Source organism: Chlamydotis macqueenii, chromosome 7, assembly GCF_036417535.1.
Source record: "Chlamydotis macqueenii isolate bChlMac1 chromosome 7, bChlMac1.mat, whole genome shotgun sequence".
Classification (NCBI taxonomy): Eukaryota; Metazoa; Chordata; class Aves; order Otidiformes; family Otididae; genus Chlamydotis; species Chlamydotis macqueenii.
The window spans coordinates 12,942,145-12,959,048 of record NC_141562.1 but is presented as its reverse complement, the minus strand read 5'-3'; the positions used below and the strand labels follow the sequence as shown (position 1 = coordinate 12,959,048).

Genomic DNA, 16,904 nt, shown 5'->3' with positions numbered 1-16,904 from the left:
AACACAGAACTTAACTTTATTTGCAAAGTGGAAACAGCTGCCAGAGGAGAGTTGTGGGGGTGGGAAACAACAGCAACAACCCCAGGTTATATATATTAGAATTAGGGTCTGTGAATCTCATGTTGGGGGAGAGAGTAACTACCTGTAAGTGTGAAGTGAGCCTTGGTCCTCTGGAGTCTAGTCAGAAGTACGGATTAAGCTTGGCCTCTTCTGGACTTGTGAAGGCTGATGAGATTTCAGCTGCTGGAAGTTATGAGATAGCAGGTGGATAATGAAATACAGAGAATAGGGCACGTTGTTTAAAACTGTGTTTCTAGGTCTCTGAAATGGTTTCAACCAGTTTTGTAATATCAGAAATTGAGCAACTATTTAGCCAGCTGTTTACAGTGAAACTGAACAGCTCTGGAGGGGTATTTCTTGAATTATACAACATTAATATATCTTTAATTACTGCTGTCATGCCTGTTTTTGTGCAAATGCTCAATCTATAAGACTGAGAATGTTCTCGTTCTTCACAAACTTTTTGTTTTGCCAGTACTTGTCAAGTTGTTTTGCCAAAATTTCCCAAGTGGTAATGTAAGAATTAAAGTTTTGATGATGTATGTATACAGATAGGAAATGAATTAAAATTTCAGGTTGAGTAATGCTGAATGATAGGTAAGGTCACTTCCTAATGCTTGTTTTCCTCTTTGAATGAGAGAGAGAGAAAAAAAAAGAAAGGCAGTTTATGTGTTCTGCAATAGAAGCAAGTATCCTGATGATTTAAGCAGATAGTGGGCAGCTTTAATTTCCTGAGCGTGACCATTGCTATCTTACACTTTCATATCCTGAAATGAAAGACGACACTGCTGGGAAGGTAAGCAGGGAAGCTGTTGTAAAGCTGGTGAAATTACACAGCAAAAGATAAAGCAAGTCAGTAAGTTGTCAGCCTATGTCGCTGTCAGATGAGGTGATGTTTATCAGTTAGTTTATGCTGGGTATTTTTATTGCAGCCCGGCACACATGCTCATCCTGCTGTTGCCAAGCCTCCCTCCGATGGTAGACACTGCGTACGTTTGTTCTTTCACCTTTGTTATATTGGTGTCCTCTTCCCTCCCATGTTAATGAAGATGAGAGTGTGTGCTCTGTTTGTTTCTGTGTCTTGAGTCATTGCAGTGGTGCGCAATATAGACTGGCAACTTTTACAAGTTTTAGGTCTCTGTTGGATATAATAACCTGTCACAGGCGATGGATGTAGGAGAAAACGTCTCTTTTTTTTCTAGTTAGAAAACTAAGTGATATGGAACAGTACCACTTTGAGCCCATATGTACTTTTTGGGGTTTGGACTCCAGCACCAGATTCATACTGCCTTGCTCTTTCTTGCTCTTCTAGCTGAGGTTTAAAAACAGAAGCAGATCAGAACAATAGCATTTTAAGTCTTTGCTACCAAATGGAAATGAAAAGTGATAGCAGACAAGAGGAGAGCACTGAACTTGGAACACTAGCGCTGCTGATGCATCGATAGCTTCAGTAGACTTCAGCAGTCCTTATGTACTTTCTTCTATAATTACAAAAAACAAACAAACAAAAACCAGAAAAAACCCAAAGCAAAACAAAACCAACCAAAAAAAAAATCTACAATTAAAACCATGTGGTTCTTCCACTTCAGTGCCTTCATGGGAACACTTTCATAAATCTTGCTGAAGGGCAAGGGTGGGAAATAACTTGGGTGTTCACTGCTGCTCTGTTACTTTTCAACTGTAAATTTTAGCGAAAATCAGTTTCAAGGAGTAAAGGTTCACCAAATGCAAATACTTCCTTAGACAGAGGAGATTTTTGTTGCTTTTAGGACAGACTGGCCTCTTATTTTTCAGTACAAAATTTAAAATAATCCCATCTTTTAGCATCAGTCATTTGATGTTTCCATCCCCAGCAGGGTCCCAGGGAAAAGGACTTCTTGAAGTTGCAAACTTCCTAATAAATATTTATTGGGTTCCTTTGTCTTCAGATCTATTAAAGCAACGAAACATGTCTTGTGGAAATAAAAGACATAAAGTGGTCAGTAAAAAAAACCTGTCAACTTCTTCAGTGAGGCAGTGGGACTTAGTGCAAAGCTTGCCCACTGTGTTTAGTATTTTGACTCTTTTAATACTGTCTTTTTATTAATTTGGAATGCTACCCAAAACTGCATTACACAAAATAGAGTTTCTGTCATCTGTTCCAGATTATGGTGGGGTGGGGGTGGCATCTTCAAGTTAGAACAAAAATGAGTTTAAATTCCTGACTGATTAAAAAAAAATCAAGCTTTATATGTTGAAAAGAAGTTTTTTATATATATATATATATATATATACACACACTTTCTTTTAATTTGTTATCTGAAATGTGCATGCTTACTAAAAATTTTGATATTTTGCAGGGTGACTAACATGCACTGGTCTAAGCACACAATTTTAATATAAATATGCTAAGGTGAAAGCAGCACATGTAGTACACCTTAGCAAATGATGCTTAATTCTGTGCTCTTGAATTTAAAAGCTGTCTCTTCTGCAATGTCTGAGATAAGATGTCAGATTCCAGTATCCCTTGGCATGTACCTTCACTTGTGAGAACTGAAGGGAAATGCCTCATGTTATGGTCACATATTACACATCACCATTGTCGGTTATTTACCAGTTTAAGATTCCTTCTAAAGTGCGACCTCTAACACTTACATGTGCCCTAACAGAAACAAACACGCAAACCTGAAATCCCTGAAAGCCCTGTTAGGGAGCACTTCGAAATGTTCATTTTGCTGCCAGCTTAAAAAATTGTTTGTTTGTCCGTTCTTTCTTTCATTTTGTTCTGAGCAGGGATATTTCAATGTTGCCTCTTCGTCCCCTGTCTCCGTTTTCTGATTAAATTAAGTTGCACTAACACAACATGATGCTAGAAAGAGTGAGTTTGCATGTGCTGGGTTTTTGTCTTGTCCTTAAGAGATATAAGGAGTGAAAAGTGGTTGTTCCTACTCTAGACTATTTTGGCCTCTGGAAATGGCCTTTTTTTTTTTCTTTTTTTTTTTTCTTTTTTTAATTTCCAACTTTCTCTTACCCGCCTTTGCAATTTTTTTCAGCTCTTCACTGATGCTGGGGTCACACATCTGAGTGGTGAAAGGTCAGTTTAAGCCAGTTAAAAAGAGGGGATGTGTGTGTGTGCATGTGTAGGTAGTGGAAAGTGCCTTGTTCTTATGTTTTTTTTCCTGATTGTTAGTTGCATAATAACTTCTGTGGGTTTTTCCCCCCTTATTGCCAGATTGCGGGGGGTGCATGTGTGCTTCATGCATGTGCAGAAGGCCATAAAGGACAGGAAAAGATTATGAAAGGCCCCCTCAGTGGAGGTCTACGATTAATCAGACCAGCTTCCTTCATGAAAGGGAAGGTTTGCTGCAGCAAGTGCATTCAATATAGAGTAGCTTGCTGCTGACAAGACTTTATTTTGTATGTGCTGTAGTAGGACATGGGGGCAGGACAATAGCCCTTTGGGCAAATCGGGACACTGTGTGTAATGCACTGGATTAATCCTGAGCTTTGTGCTCAGGTGGTGCCGGTCCTGTCTACAGAGGACCTAGGGGGTGAGCTGTGGAAAGAACACTGATCCTGATGTGCCCTTCTCCCACCTCTGCCAATATCACAAGTGTTTTAGATGTGATGCTGGAAACCTGCCCTAGGACCTGTTGCTACTTTAGTACTACTTTTATTTCTTGACAGAAGCAGGGGAGGAGCGTACAGGCACGGCCTAATGAGTTGCAATAGGATAAATACTAGATAATCCCTCTTGTTGCTGCAGAGGCTTGCTTAACAGTGAGAGAAGAAACGCAGAATAAAACCTTAAAGAGTGGGGGGGAAAAAACTAACCCCCACCGGGCCGCAGCGAGCAGGGTTCGAACCTGCGCGGGGAGACCCCATTGGATTTCAAGTCCAACGCCTTAACCACTCGGCCATCGCTGCTGCTGGTAGCACCCTCTGCAGGCTGAAATCCTTATCGAGCGCGCCGGCGGCGGAAGTTCCCGCCCAGCCCGCGCCAGGGTCCAATGGGCACCGCCGCCCCCGCAGCCGGGCAGGGCGGTGCCGCGCGCCGGCCCAAGGCTGAGGTGCGCCGGGCTGCCGCCATTACAGCGGGGCGGCCATTACGGTGGCGGGCTATTACCTTTTTGTCCCCCTTTGTTTCTTTCTCCCAAGTTAAAAGAATGCCGGTTTGCTCCGTAGCTGGAGCCAATGCAAAGGCGCGGAGCAGCTTGGGGCTTCAGGCAGCTGAAATAAGTGCCACTTCTCATACAGCGACTTTTTGCTGCCAAAAACCTCCATTCTCGCTGTTAGGACAGCCGGTGCAGGTCTGCACTCTTTCTAATGCAGGCAGTAACTTGAGTAAATTTCTCACGCAGCTATTCAACTCAGGAAAAATGAATGTCAATTTATGTACCTCTGGGTTTTTCACCCTGAAACATAAAGGCTGTGTCTACCCCTGTAAATTAAATGTGCCCGGGAGTGTTTGCAGTTGAATTTCCTAGTGAAGATGCACTCAGTAACTGCCACAAAATACAGTAACTATTAGGTATTGCATTAATTTTTACAGTGGTGTTATCTTCAGTTTTTCCCTGTTTTTAATGTTTCTGTTCTCTCAGTTATTACAGAGGTTTCCCATCATGGCTTTTATATGCAATTACATTAACTGTAGATTTCTTTTTTTTTATGCTAGCAATAGTTAATTGCGTCAACAGTAGTATAACAGAAATTAAATCTAACTTGACTTTATACATATATTACAATGGATAAAAGTAAGCATTTTCCTTTTCATCCTTTTTGCAGAGTATGTTTGTGCTAAGAATTTTACCCTATTTTGCCTCCTAGAGTCACAGCTGTCGTTAACACTTTTTTTTTTGTTGCATTTTTAAATACCTGGAGTGATGTTAATGACTGTGCTTCCCCCTCTGTGTTTTTTTTGTGGGTTTGGTTTTTTTTTTTTTTTTTGGTGTGAGTTATTGATCAAGAGGCACTCTTAGTAATTCTTTACTTTCTTTTGTACCAAAAATACTGCTGGATTAATAAAGATCTTAAAATAGGCTTATGAAATTAGTCTTTTAGGACTTTTCTCTGGAACCTGACCTGGGGAATGTAGAGGACAGACAGACATTAGAAAGCACAAGGTGTTTTTATAATTTTAAAAAAATCACAGTTATTTTGTTTTAGTTCAATATTTATTAAATTCTATTTACTGTTTAAGTTAATGCGGCTTTTAAAAAGGTTTTGAACCCTTATCTTTAAATTGCGCATTAGCAGTTGGGAGTTAGGTCAGTTTGTCTTCATTGTCTACTAGAACAATGCTGAGCTGTAACTGCTGAGTTCTGTGCTAGGAAAACTGCGACAGAGAACTCATCATTGGTTTAAACCGGAAACGATAAGAATAACAGTGTTTGTAGTCCACAGGAATGGGCCCTTAGCTGCATGCAGGCCTATTGTGGTAACAGACCTTTCGTCACCCCTCTAAAGTATAGACAGTAAAAGGCTGGATTGATACAGAAAATCTGATACTACATGTTAGTGATTTTTTTTTTTTTTTTTACCTTGCACTTAACTGCATAGGTTTCAATGCTACTGTTGATATCTGTGTATTTCTTCTTCCTCTCCTGTATGTCTTTTTGTGTTATTGTGGACATATTAAAAAAAAAAATCAAACTTCATTTAGAGCTTATGCTTGCACTGTTTGCTGTGTTTTAGATAATAAAATGGTCCTTATTATCCTACTTTGTATCCCCCTATCCAACTCAGTATTTTAGCATCATAATAATCTTTATTTAAACTGTTTGTTGTTTCATGTGCTCACACCCAAAGTTATTTGAACTGTTTTGCTGATGTCCATATAGTTTTCTGTGTTTGGGTAAGGCTTTCATAAGCTGCATTATGCCTGATCAGATGCTGTCTTTATCCCATGGTGTACTTGGTTTCATATACATGAAGGAAAAAAAAAAAGCACGATTATAGGAAATGTTTATAATTATGTAAACAGCAAATGTGTGAGCAGTAGTGCCTTCTTATAGCCAAGGGGAACTTCTTAAGGAACAGACATAGAAGTGGAGACAGAGATCATGTTTGCTGGTGAAGAAACAAGTACTTCTCAGGTGTAAATGCCAGATAAGACTTGTTGGGGCGTTTAGTACAAAGCTTTTTTTTTTTTTTTGACTGATTTGAGGACAAGGAGCAGAGCTGTTTAACTTCTACAGAAATGGATCTGCTGCAGATTGATTTTCTTTACAGAAAACAGACTTCTTGAAATCCATACAAGTAATTTGTTTATGAAATGCAAGAACATGTTTACTATTCAAAGCAAAAGGAAACCAAATTACAACAACACATCAAAGTTCAGATTGGGTAATACCCCTTCAAGCCTTCAAGTAAGGGTTTTTGTTCTAACTGTTCCTGAAGGGATTGAACCACAGCTGTTGTTTTTCCCCTCCTCGGACAGAAATTTATGCATATGTTCTATATATTGGTCTTCATGCACTTCTTACATGTATTTGCCTCACAGCACATGCATGAAGGATAGGACTGAGATTTCCAGTCATCCAGCAGGCAATTTGAAGCTTTAAGTGAACTGTTGGATATTGATAAATCCTAGATGATTACACAAAATCTTCACCTTCTAAATAGATGACATTTCCAGGATGAGCAAAGGGCAGTAACTTAGACATATATTCTGGTCATGAATGAAGGCTTTTTGCCACTTAAGGTTTTTTAATGACCTAGAGATCCATGCAATAAATGGCATGTTACCACCTGAGACTCTTATGTTATTTGCACAAAATGTTATTTTGCCCAGAAAACATTAACAGAAAACTTCTAAATGCTCTATGGTTTGAATTTTGCCCGCTTACTAAGGACAGCTTGTAAGAGGGGAAAAATTGAATTAAGTTAATTGGCATCAATACTAAATCATGGAATACTGTTTTTGAGTTTGTATTTGATCTCCCTGTCAAGACGTGTTTTAAATCTACTGAAAATTATGCTGGAAAGAATTATATTCTGAAGCCATGCAAAATGCAGAAAACCCAAACAAGAAACAGCAAAAATAAATTACAGCGTGGTCTCAGTAACAAAAGAACTTTTTACTTGGAAGAAAGAGAGGAGTGGTTATAGACATTGACTGAATACAGAGCTCAGACTATATTCAGCCTTTGGATTCAATGGAAATGCCTCCAGTACCTATTACCAACACGAAGCTGCTGCTTTAAACCAAACTTACTTGATGTCAAGAACCAAGGCTGCCAGTCTGGGCTCACGAATGGTAAGACCATGTCCTCTGGGACACCTCATACTTGAGCATAGTTTTGTGCGGTGACACTCAGACACATGAACCTGGAGCCCCCAACATAAGAAGGACATGGACCAGTTGGAGAAGGTCCAGAGGAGGCCATGAAGATGATAAAAGGGCTGGAGCACCTCTCTTATGAGGACAGGCTGAGAGAGTTGGGGCTGTTCAGTCTGGAGAAGAGGAGGCTCCAGGAAGACCTTATAGCAGCCCCCCCTAAAGGGGGCCTACAGGAAAGATGGGGAGAGGCTGTTCAGTAGGGCCTGTTGTGATAGGATGAGGGGTAATGGTTTTAAAATAGAGGGAGGTAGATTTAGATTGGATATTAGGAAAAAAATTTTTACAATGCAAGTTGTAGAACACTGGACCAGGTTGCCCGGAGAGGTGGTGGATGCCCCATCCCTGGAAACGTTCAAGGCCAGGTTGGATGAGGCTCTGAGCAACCTGATCTGGTTGGAGATGTCCCTGCTTCTGGCAGGGGGGTTGGACTAGATGACCTTGGAAGGTCCCTTCCAACCCTAACCATTCTATGATTCTATGAATTGTCCACCTGGAAACCCTTTGGTGGCTGACACCTATGTAGGAATAGCCAGTGCATTTCTAAGACCACTGAGGTCGGAGGGTTTGGATCTGGAGCCTGAGGGAACACTTGAGTTCAGTTGTTCTCAATCAGGCCTTCCTTGGAAGGTGAAACCCTATGGCCTAACCATTCCAGGCCCATAGGCTTTTGCCAGGTTGCAATGAACACAGACTTGTAAAGAGATGTCTAAAATACATGCAGTATCTTGAGCCTTTGAAACCTGGAAATAGACTCAGTGTTCCTTTCGTCTTACAATTTGCAATGTCTAACTTCTATATTTTGAATTTAGGAGCCTTTATGTCCTAGCAGGACTAAGAAGAAACTTTTTTTTCCCCTTTAAATTATAGTTGCCTTTATTTTATATTCACATGGATCAAGGACTTGAGTTAAATGTGCAATTTCAGTAAAATACAATAAATCATGAGAGCTGGCTGACTTGTGACACACAAAGTGTTATATTTAACCAACTACCTTCCACTGAATCTTGGAAAAACCCACTGTCTCTCTTTAGAGAAAATTGTTACTTGAGCAATGCTAGAGTGACCTCCAGTGTTCTTTGTGCAAGCTGCAAGTGAAAGAGTAGATCCTGTGCTGCACGTGCAGAAGCAGGTTTCAGCACTTACGTATAATAATCTTTGAAGATTAGCAGTGATCAAAAAGGGATTAGGGAAGAATGGTATCATTTGCAGAGTGCTATTTGAATTCCAGCACTTTGCTATGAAGCTATTGCGTTCCCAAGATAGGAGGAGATCTTACTACAACAGAAATCACTAAAAATATTCTAAAGAAAGTCTCAACTAAAATAGCATTGCAGAGTTAAGTCCTAGGTACTGAGGTAAGGAAATCCAGCAATATCTAAGAAAAAGTCATTAAAACAGTGAGATACAAGCCTGAAATAAAACTCTGAAATTCCTGATATGTAATAAGGTCTGTCGCCAAGTACTGGAGCACCTCTGCACATCCAGGTGTGCTGTACATAACCTTATTTTAAAGACCTTAAAGTCTGAGATATTTGGCTAACTTTAAGAGGCTGAGGCAATGTAAGGGGAGAGAGGTCAAACGAAAACTAGTCTCGCGCAGTTTGAGTAGGATTGAGCTTCCCCAGCATTCAGGTAGGCACTTGGCTTTTAGATGCCTCAGCCAGCTGCTCAGGTCATCTTTTACAGACAGCAAAGAGGGGGATCCTTGTCCCCGGTGGGCAAGTAAGCTCACCTATTTCAGAACGGTACGAGCAATTCTTCAGAAATACTTTCCAGTAGCCATTGAGCAGCCCTGAAGATGGCTAGGTATGAGTCTGAAAGCCTAACTAAAGAATTTGGTATGTCACAGGCTAAAGTTATCAATCTTTATACATACACGTGGTTAATTTGCATACAATTATATTGTCAAAGAATTAGTTCACTATCAGAATTCATGCATATAATGTTTCTTTATGAATGTATTGTTCTGTAATTTTAGAATTTTTGAATCTATGGCACCTGTTTTTAAATGGGAATAAAAATTACAGCTGACAGCCTTCAGGAAGGATTGTGTTTCAATTTACATTATGCATAATAGCTATATTCATGGTGTAAGACTGATGTTAAATGTGTATTATTTCTGGTGTGTTTTTTTTTTTAATACAGTATCCTTACAATCATTTAGGATCACCTGGGTAACAGTAATTTATTTAGCTATTCTCTAAGTTTTTGTTGCTAGTTCCATTAAGACATTTGAAGACTATTCGATATGAATGCTAAATAAAATGAAAAGCTATTGTTCATCACTTGGAATTCTAACCACTACACCAAATTAATTTGCCTGTGAAACATGTACTAATTTAGTGTGACTTTTTTTTTTTTTTTTTAGCATCCTCTGTGAGAATTCTCCCTAATTAATTACTCAGTAGAATTGCCAGGTTTCAAGGAGTTTGCATTTCATTATACTATGTTTTCTGGCACAATTTATTTGAAAAAGGACCCGGGTAATTCTTTCATGACATGAGTATGTTTCCTACTTCCTTTCCGAGTTCAGAACCCTGTACTGTGCTCCTCTTCACCGTTTGTTAGCAAACATGATCAGTCCCTTCCCCTGTTTTGTGGCTCCTGTCTCTTTACTGGGACTAGTACAATGGTGCTCCACTTTTCTTCTCCTTGGTGGAAAACATTCTGACAGAGGTATACTAACATTCCATATTAAGGGATTGCTAGCTTGTAAAGGATTTTACCTGCTTTGCTTTATTTGCTTGACTCCACATTTACAGCACCAGGATCTGCTGTGAACAACTGAAATGCTATTTCTGGCATGATAAAATGACAGAGAACTTTCTATCCACCAAAGTGCTTAAGAATTGACACAATCTAATCTAGTAATCCTGCAGTGACATTAGAAATGTTGAATGGAATCCTGGTCTCTTAAACCAAAAGGCTACTTAATGAATATTGCAGACGTTTATCTGGAAAAGATAAAACTCCTTTCCTTTATTGAGATTAAGACATTAACTACTGCTTGGGAGATCGCAGCATTTTTAGAAACTTTTAGCACCTTTGTTACTTAAAGTCAGACCTCTGCTCTGGCTTCCCTTCTTCTGATCTCCATCAGATATGAACAGTGAATACTGATGATATGGTCTCCGAGACACAACTCTAATAAAACCTTCTCTAACCTGAAACACAGAGGTCCTCATTAAATACATGTTATTTTGCCATTTTATTTTTCTGTTTATGGATAGCCATAATTTTTATGAATATAGAATCTATTCTGGGACTGAACTGCAAATAGAGGATGCCAAGAAGTGTAGGACCCAGATAGCTCAGGTCCCTGGTTATGACATATGAAACTTTTCATCATTTTAAATTTGTCAGTGATGACAAAACATGTTGCAACATAATAGCTGCTGGGCAACTTCCATGGAATTAACTGGTATCACAAGGTATTTTTTTACAGACATTATCTAGGAAAAATTACAAAAAAATTCCTCATAGTTACATAAAACGAACTGTTCTAGTGCTGGTCCTTCCTGGTCAAGGACTTAAGGCTGTTGGCAGCGTAGTGTTGAAAAAGGGCTGATGCTTTTGACTGGCATGTTCATTGTTTGCAAACATAACTGCAGTTTCCTGTGCATCTGTCTGGCTCTGCTCACAGGTGCTTATCAACTTAGTTAAACTTAGATTACATCACTGAACATTGTTGTAGGTGTCAATGCAGCCAGATGTTTAAATGCGTTCTTATTTTTAAGTAAATACTCTCAGTAAATTTAGCCACGTGTGCAGTGCACTACTGGATTTGGGGCCTTTTTCCTTAATGTATTTTTACCAGATTTATTGGGTTTTCTACAAAAAACATATTCCATGTTTCTACTTGCAACTGTTTTACACATACATTTACTACACTTTTATGAAAACAGAAACAAGGTAAGTGCATATGCTTTCCAAATCTGAATGTGATAAATATCATATGAAAATGCTACTCTGTGTGCCAAAAACACCTTCATGGTAGGATTATTAATTAGACTTGGCTTTCGCAATGCATCTGCCACTCTGTAAATAAAGAGTAACATATTTACCACCACTATGAAAATAAAATATGCTTCTGGCATCCATTGTGTATTGCTTGACTCTTGTCCCTGTTCTGAGCACAGATCCCTGTGTAGGTGTGGAGACTCTGATTTACTTCAGAGAGTTGATCCCTTTTGTATGATTCAAATCTTAAAATACAATACTTTGTTTGCATTTTTTATTTTGCCATATTTTTCCAGTTTGATAGATCCCCCCACCACCATAAAAATAATACATACAGAGTCTATTACGACTTTGTAATAGTTGTAATTAAAGCCTGTGATTTTTGTTTTGCTTTACAGGCTATTTTTCCCATTGCTTTTACACAGAGGAATTATGATATTGGGTGAAACCAGTAGGTGCATCTAGTGCAAAATCCTGATTTTTATTAGTACCTCCATATTACCAGATGCTTTAAAACACAGTTTAAATGAGATGCTAGTGGGCAATTATGAAAAAAAATCCCCTCATCAGAAAATCTCCTTGTTGATGGGGGGCTTAACCCTGAAACATACACTTGTGCCTAAATTTAACATCTATTTGTAGTATTGACAGGTTGCAATTATCCTGGGTAAATGACCACTCTAACTTTAATTCCTCTTAAGCCTCATGGATAGATTGTAGAAATGAACCTTTGCAATTCTTTATACATGTAAAATAAAATACTTTGTGTATTTTGAATTATAAGACCTTGAATGTAGGAAAGCTAAAATTCAGTAACAGGCAGAATAGATTCCACCTCATTATCCTTTAAAGTCAATTTACCATGGGTCTTTCAGCTCAATCTCCCTTTTGTTTCAAATTAAGCTTCTACATAGACATCATTGTACAGTATTAAAAGGTCTACTAATTGCACATGTACTGTTAGCATTTTGCTTGTGCAGAAATCTATGGTAATACAGTATTAGCACTCATGGTTAATTTTATTTTTATACGTCTGAATTGTTGATTTCTGTCACTGGTGGGCTACATGTGGATAAACACAGTAGTACGGTGCTTTTATTGAATTGTCTGGGAACCTTCGTGATCTTCGTGAATATTCTGATCTTTTTTGATCTTTGGTTATTCTCACCTTTATAGCCTACATCTCCTACTTCAGAAAAAGATTTCTAGTGAAAAGTCCAAAAGATAGTTTGAAGAAATAAACCTCAAGCAATGTAAGTCTTGAGATTTGTTTCTTCTCTTTGTGCGGATCCCGAGAAGACCTAAACATGGGTTCAGGAACTGCAGGCACTGCTGTTTCATTTCTGACTCTCATGGTGATATGATTAATTTTGTAATTTCAGTTTCCATACTGCTGATTTCATACTGCATGGGTTCTCAGTAGTAGTGGGAAGTAGTGCCTTGTAAGCAGGCTGTTTTTATAGAGTTCTCTCTATACAAACAATAGATAATATTATTTAAAATTATACAATTATAAAATTATAGCTTATGGATTAAATTACAGTTCTGACAAGTTTGATTAAATAACCATGTACAAATGCAAAATATATTAACTCTGCTCAGTATTTCCATGAAAATTCAATGAATTAATAAAGCAACTGAAAATAGAAAGAAATTACTAATGACTGAATTTACTTACAGACAATAGTTGAAGCCAAATGGACAGCCAGAATATTGGAATGTGCTGTCTGTAAAAGAAAAAAAAAATCTCTTATTTCTGGAGTGATTCAAGTGGCAGCTAACATCAGAAGTTATTGCACCAGTGTGGAAATTTGTTAAAGATTTTGATATTCAGATTTCCTGTTGTCACACACTCTGTCCATGCCCTGATGCCATGTTGGGGCTAGGTTCAGTCACTCAGCAGTTACGACTTTTTGACTTGCCTTCTGTGGGAATGAAATCCAGGTAAATGAGATGCACTAAACTCTGATTTTAATCAGCAAGGTTCCTTACCTGGACAATCACAGACCAAGACTGGGATGGCCTACAGATTGTGGCCACCCAACGCAGATACAAATACTTTGTTTGCTTTGAAAATTAATTATTTTTAAATGGATACTTTATTTTAAATTTGATTTATTACAGTTCCAATGTGCTTTGCCAGAAGTGCTGGGTTTGACTAGGTCTAGCTGTCATTCAAAGTTGTGACATTCTATCCAGCAGAACATACAAAAGCAGAACCTTGCCTTGTGGAAAAAAAAGAGAAAAATTGTAAGTTAGTGAAACAGACAGAAAAAAAACCCTACCACAAAAATTAGCACATATGGGAAGGAGTGATACATGAACACTGGCCTAGAATTATTTAAAAAAACCCAAACAATAGGCTTAGTGGACATTAGTATGTTCAGTTGTCACAACTACTGCTAGGAAGCGGCTCTGACAGAACAGTTGCCAACAGCAGCACCTGTTTGCAGAAATTTCGTTTTCTGCTCCCAGGGAGCCGAGGTGGCACTGTGGTGGCAGGTCTTCTCACAAGTTTGCTACGGAAAACAGCTTTCCTGGTAGGTGCTGTTTGCCAACAGACTGCAGAACGAGAGCTGTTTACCGCAGGGTGTGAAAGAGGAAACCGTGCTGATAAAACAGTTGTTTGGCTGGCACCTGGTGCGTTAAGAGGTTCCCGCCATAAATTACCTGTCAGGGCGTGAAGGGAAGCTTCCCGCTCAGCCCGCCGCGCGCCGCTGAGGGCCGCGTGCCGCTGAGGGCCGGGCGGGAAGGTGGCTGCGGCGCGCGCAGAGCCGTTGGGACGAAGGCGAGGCCGCTGGCGCCAGCGGAGCCGTTTGAGCGTCGTCCCAGGGGAAGATCTCCCCGCCTCTCCTGCCAGCCGTTCATACCGGCCCTGCGGGCCCTTCGGCTCCCGTGGCCGTGCGAGCCGCGGGCGGAGCGCGGTAAGGGGCGGAGGGTGGCAGCGGCTGGATTCCCCCGCACCTTAGAGCCGCCCCCCTCGAGTAAAGGGGGCGAGAGCACCTGTGCCTTCCTGTAGAAGAGGTGAAGCAGGGGGAGAGGGCGGGAGGGGAGAGAGCTACCGGCCTGGGTGTGTTATAATACTGGCTGTACCGAAAGGGTGTGTCTTCAACAGGCTGGGGGGACAGGGAGCCCTCCTGGACGGAGAAGCTGGGAGGGCTTGTAGGGGCAAAAGAGAGGTGTATGAATGTCCCCTCTTGCTGAAGAGAATGTGTCTCAGAGGGGCGTTTCTAGATGCAATGGTAGTACTCTGGTGTACCACGGATCTGGTTGCTTTTTGGTTCAGAGCTGTTTTGAGAGTTTAAACTGACTTCTGTGGCGGGAATGGTATGAGCATGCAAGCAGGCAAAACCATATTTTAAATAGGGGTTTTAACAGGTGCCTTTTAGTGTAGTGTCTTCTGCTTTCGTCCATCTGGCCAGCCCACTTGCCAGGGAAAGGCATGCACTTGTTTTTGGCATCAAACAGATGCCCCTCTCACCATTTTAGCAGGACCTGCCTCAGCAGCGTTTGAAAATGCTTTTGGGGCCTTTTATAACAAGGTGCTTATTTTTATTTGTTTGGAATAGCAAGACCCTTTTTCAATATCTACCAATTCTGACTGTAGCCCTGAAGTTACCAGAGCTTTTGAAATAATCCCTCTGAACAAGCACCATGAATTGGAGAGAGAAATGGAGGGGAAAAAAGAGTTCGGAGTAGAGTTTTGTTTCATTTTGCTGTTGGCTTTTTTTCCTCTGTTGAGTTAAGCCTTTTGATATTGCTTAGTGGACATGCTACTTGATTGGTTAATTTGTTCTAAGAAACTGAAGAACAAACTCCTTTGGTAAGAGAGAATAAAATTGCTCCAGCATATAGAGGTCTTGTAATTTGTCAAAGGCATTGCCAAGTTGTTGGCTGGTAAAAAGCTACTGAATTCTCTGAGTACCTGAACAAGTGATTGCCTAACTTGTAAATTTATTAAATGCAACAGAAAAGGACAGAAAACTTTGAAAAAAGAAATAACGTCATCTATCTGAAAACATACCTTTTTTCTTTTTTAAATGTAGAAGAAGGGAATTGAGGAAAAACAACAAGTTCTATTTCATAATTACTTTAATGTAGTTTTCACAGCAAAATGACTGGTATTTCTGTGACGAGAACTCATTTTTCTTTTTGGCTACCATCAGATTGGATTGACCAGCAAAAGATTTTGCAACAGATTAAAACTGCTCAGTGAGGTTAATGGAAGATGGGCTAGGTATAGAAGTTGGAGGATTAAATTTAGCAAGTTGTGAAGTTATAAGAACTTGTAACTAGTTAGTAGAGAGTAAATGTTAAAGAGGCTTGGACAAGATTAAAAGAAGGCTGTTAAGGAAATGTGGAAGACAGCCAAGGTGGAAAGGTATAGTATATAGTTGTTTACAGAAATCCATATAATCAACATACTTTCAGGTATTGTGTGTGGAATACGTTAATGGTACTTAATAACTGGTGCTGCAGTGGCATTTGCAGTGGATACTGCGTAACTTCAAAATTTACAATGCTCAATAGTAATGATATGTGCCTGCCACTTTGTTTCACAGGTGACTTATCAAACCCAAGTTTGAGTGGAAAAGCACTCAACAAATTAGTAACAAATTAATAGGAAGATTTGTTAAGATACAGGTAACTTGGAAATTATTCAGGTGCTTGAGCATAGGTGTTTAGAGCCATTTTGGCCTCATAAAGCATCACCATATGCAGCCCTGATGTGGTTGAAGTCTATGGGAGACCTGTGGTACCCTAGAGGCTTGTATGATGGATACCCAACAATATCTCAAATGGCACTAGCTGCTTAGCTTAAACAACTGAATTCCATTCCTCATTTGATAACACAAATGAGAGGACAAAGAACTTAAAATAAATAGTTTAATAGCTTTAAAACTAGCATTTCCCACATCCCTCCTTAGTGTACCTATTAAAACAAGGAGGATTTCTTTTCACCACTGTGGTAAATTTCTTCATAAATGAAGCACTGAGGTAGTTACAGAGATCTAATGATTTAAAAAGGTGTAATAGGTATCGTCTGCATAACTCCACTTGTCTATATTGAGTCTTGCAGTTAAGTCAATTGCATTTTTGTTTGTTCTTAACTTTCAAATAACATTCATGAAGTAAATAAGAGAGCTAAGAAATGCTGACAAATACTAACTGCACTTACAAAGATTTTAATCTCGGATTGCATCACATAGTGTTAGTCTAGTGCTCAGAGAATTAAATCTTTCTTAGTCCAGCAGCTTTCTTCTCTGACTATTGTTTGTGCCTTCTCAATTTGTGAGTTGAAGGCGAGCAAAGAAGGGCTTATCTTTCAAGGTCTGACTTTGAAAAAGTTCTGAGAATAATAAATTATGAATAAAATTGTAAGTTTAACATGGCAATACCAGCTGTATTTCCCAAAATAAGTTGTTATGTAGTCTAGAAAAGTCTGGTTAGTTTCTGTGAATAATATTTGATGCTTTTGCAGGGGAACAAAATTTTCTGTAAGATGTTCTGTGTACACCTTTGGTGTGACTCAGATCTTTTCCTTCTATGTAGCTTTAAGTGC

At 39.4% G+C, this 16,904-nt stretch overlaps 1 non-coding gene across 1 annotated transcript; it reads right to left on the bottom strand.

The window, feature by feature from the left end:
- Positions 1–3,884: 3,884 nt before the first annotated feature.
- Positions 3,885–3,966, bottom strand: TRNAS-UGA (transfer RNA serine (anticodon UGA)). Its single transcript has one exon. It is a non-coding gene; the product is annotated as a tRNA-Ser (tRNA).
- Between the last annotated feature and the right edge of the window lie 12,938 nt (positions 3,967–16,904).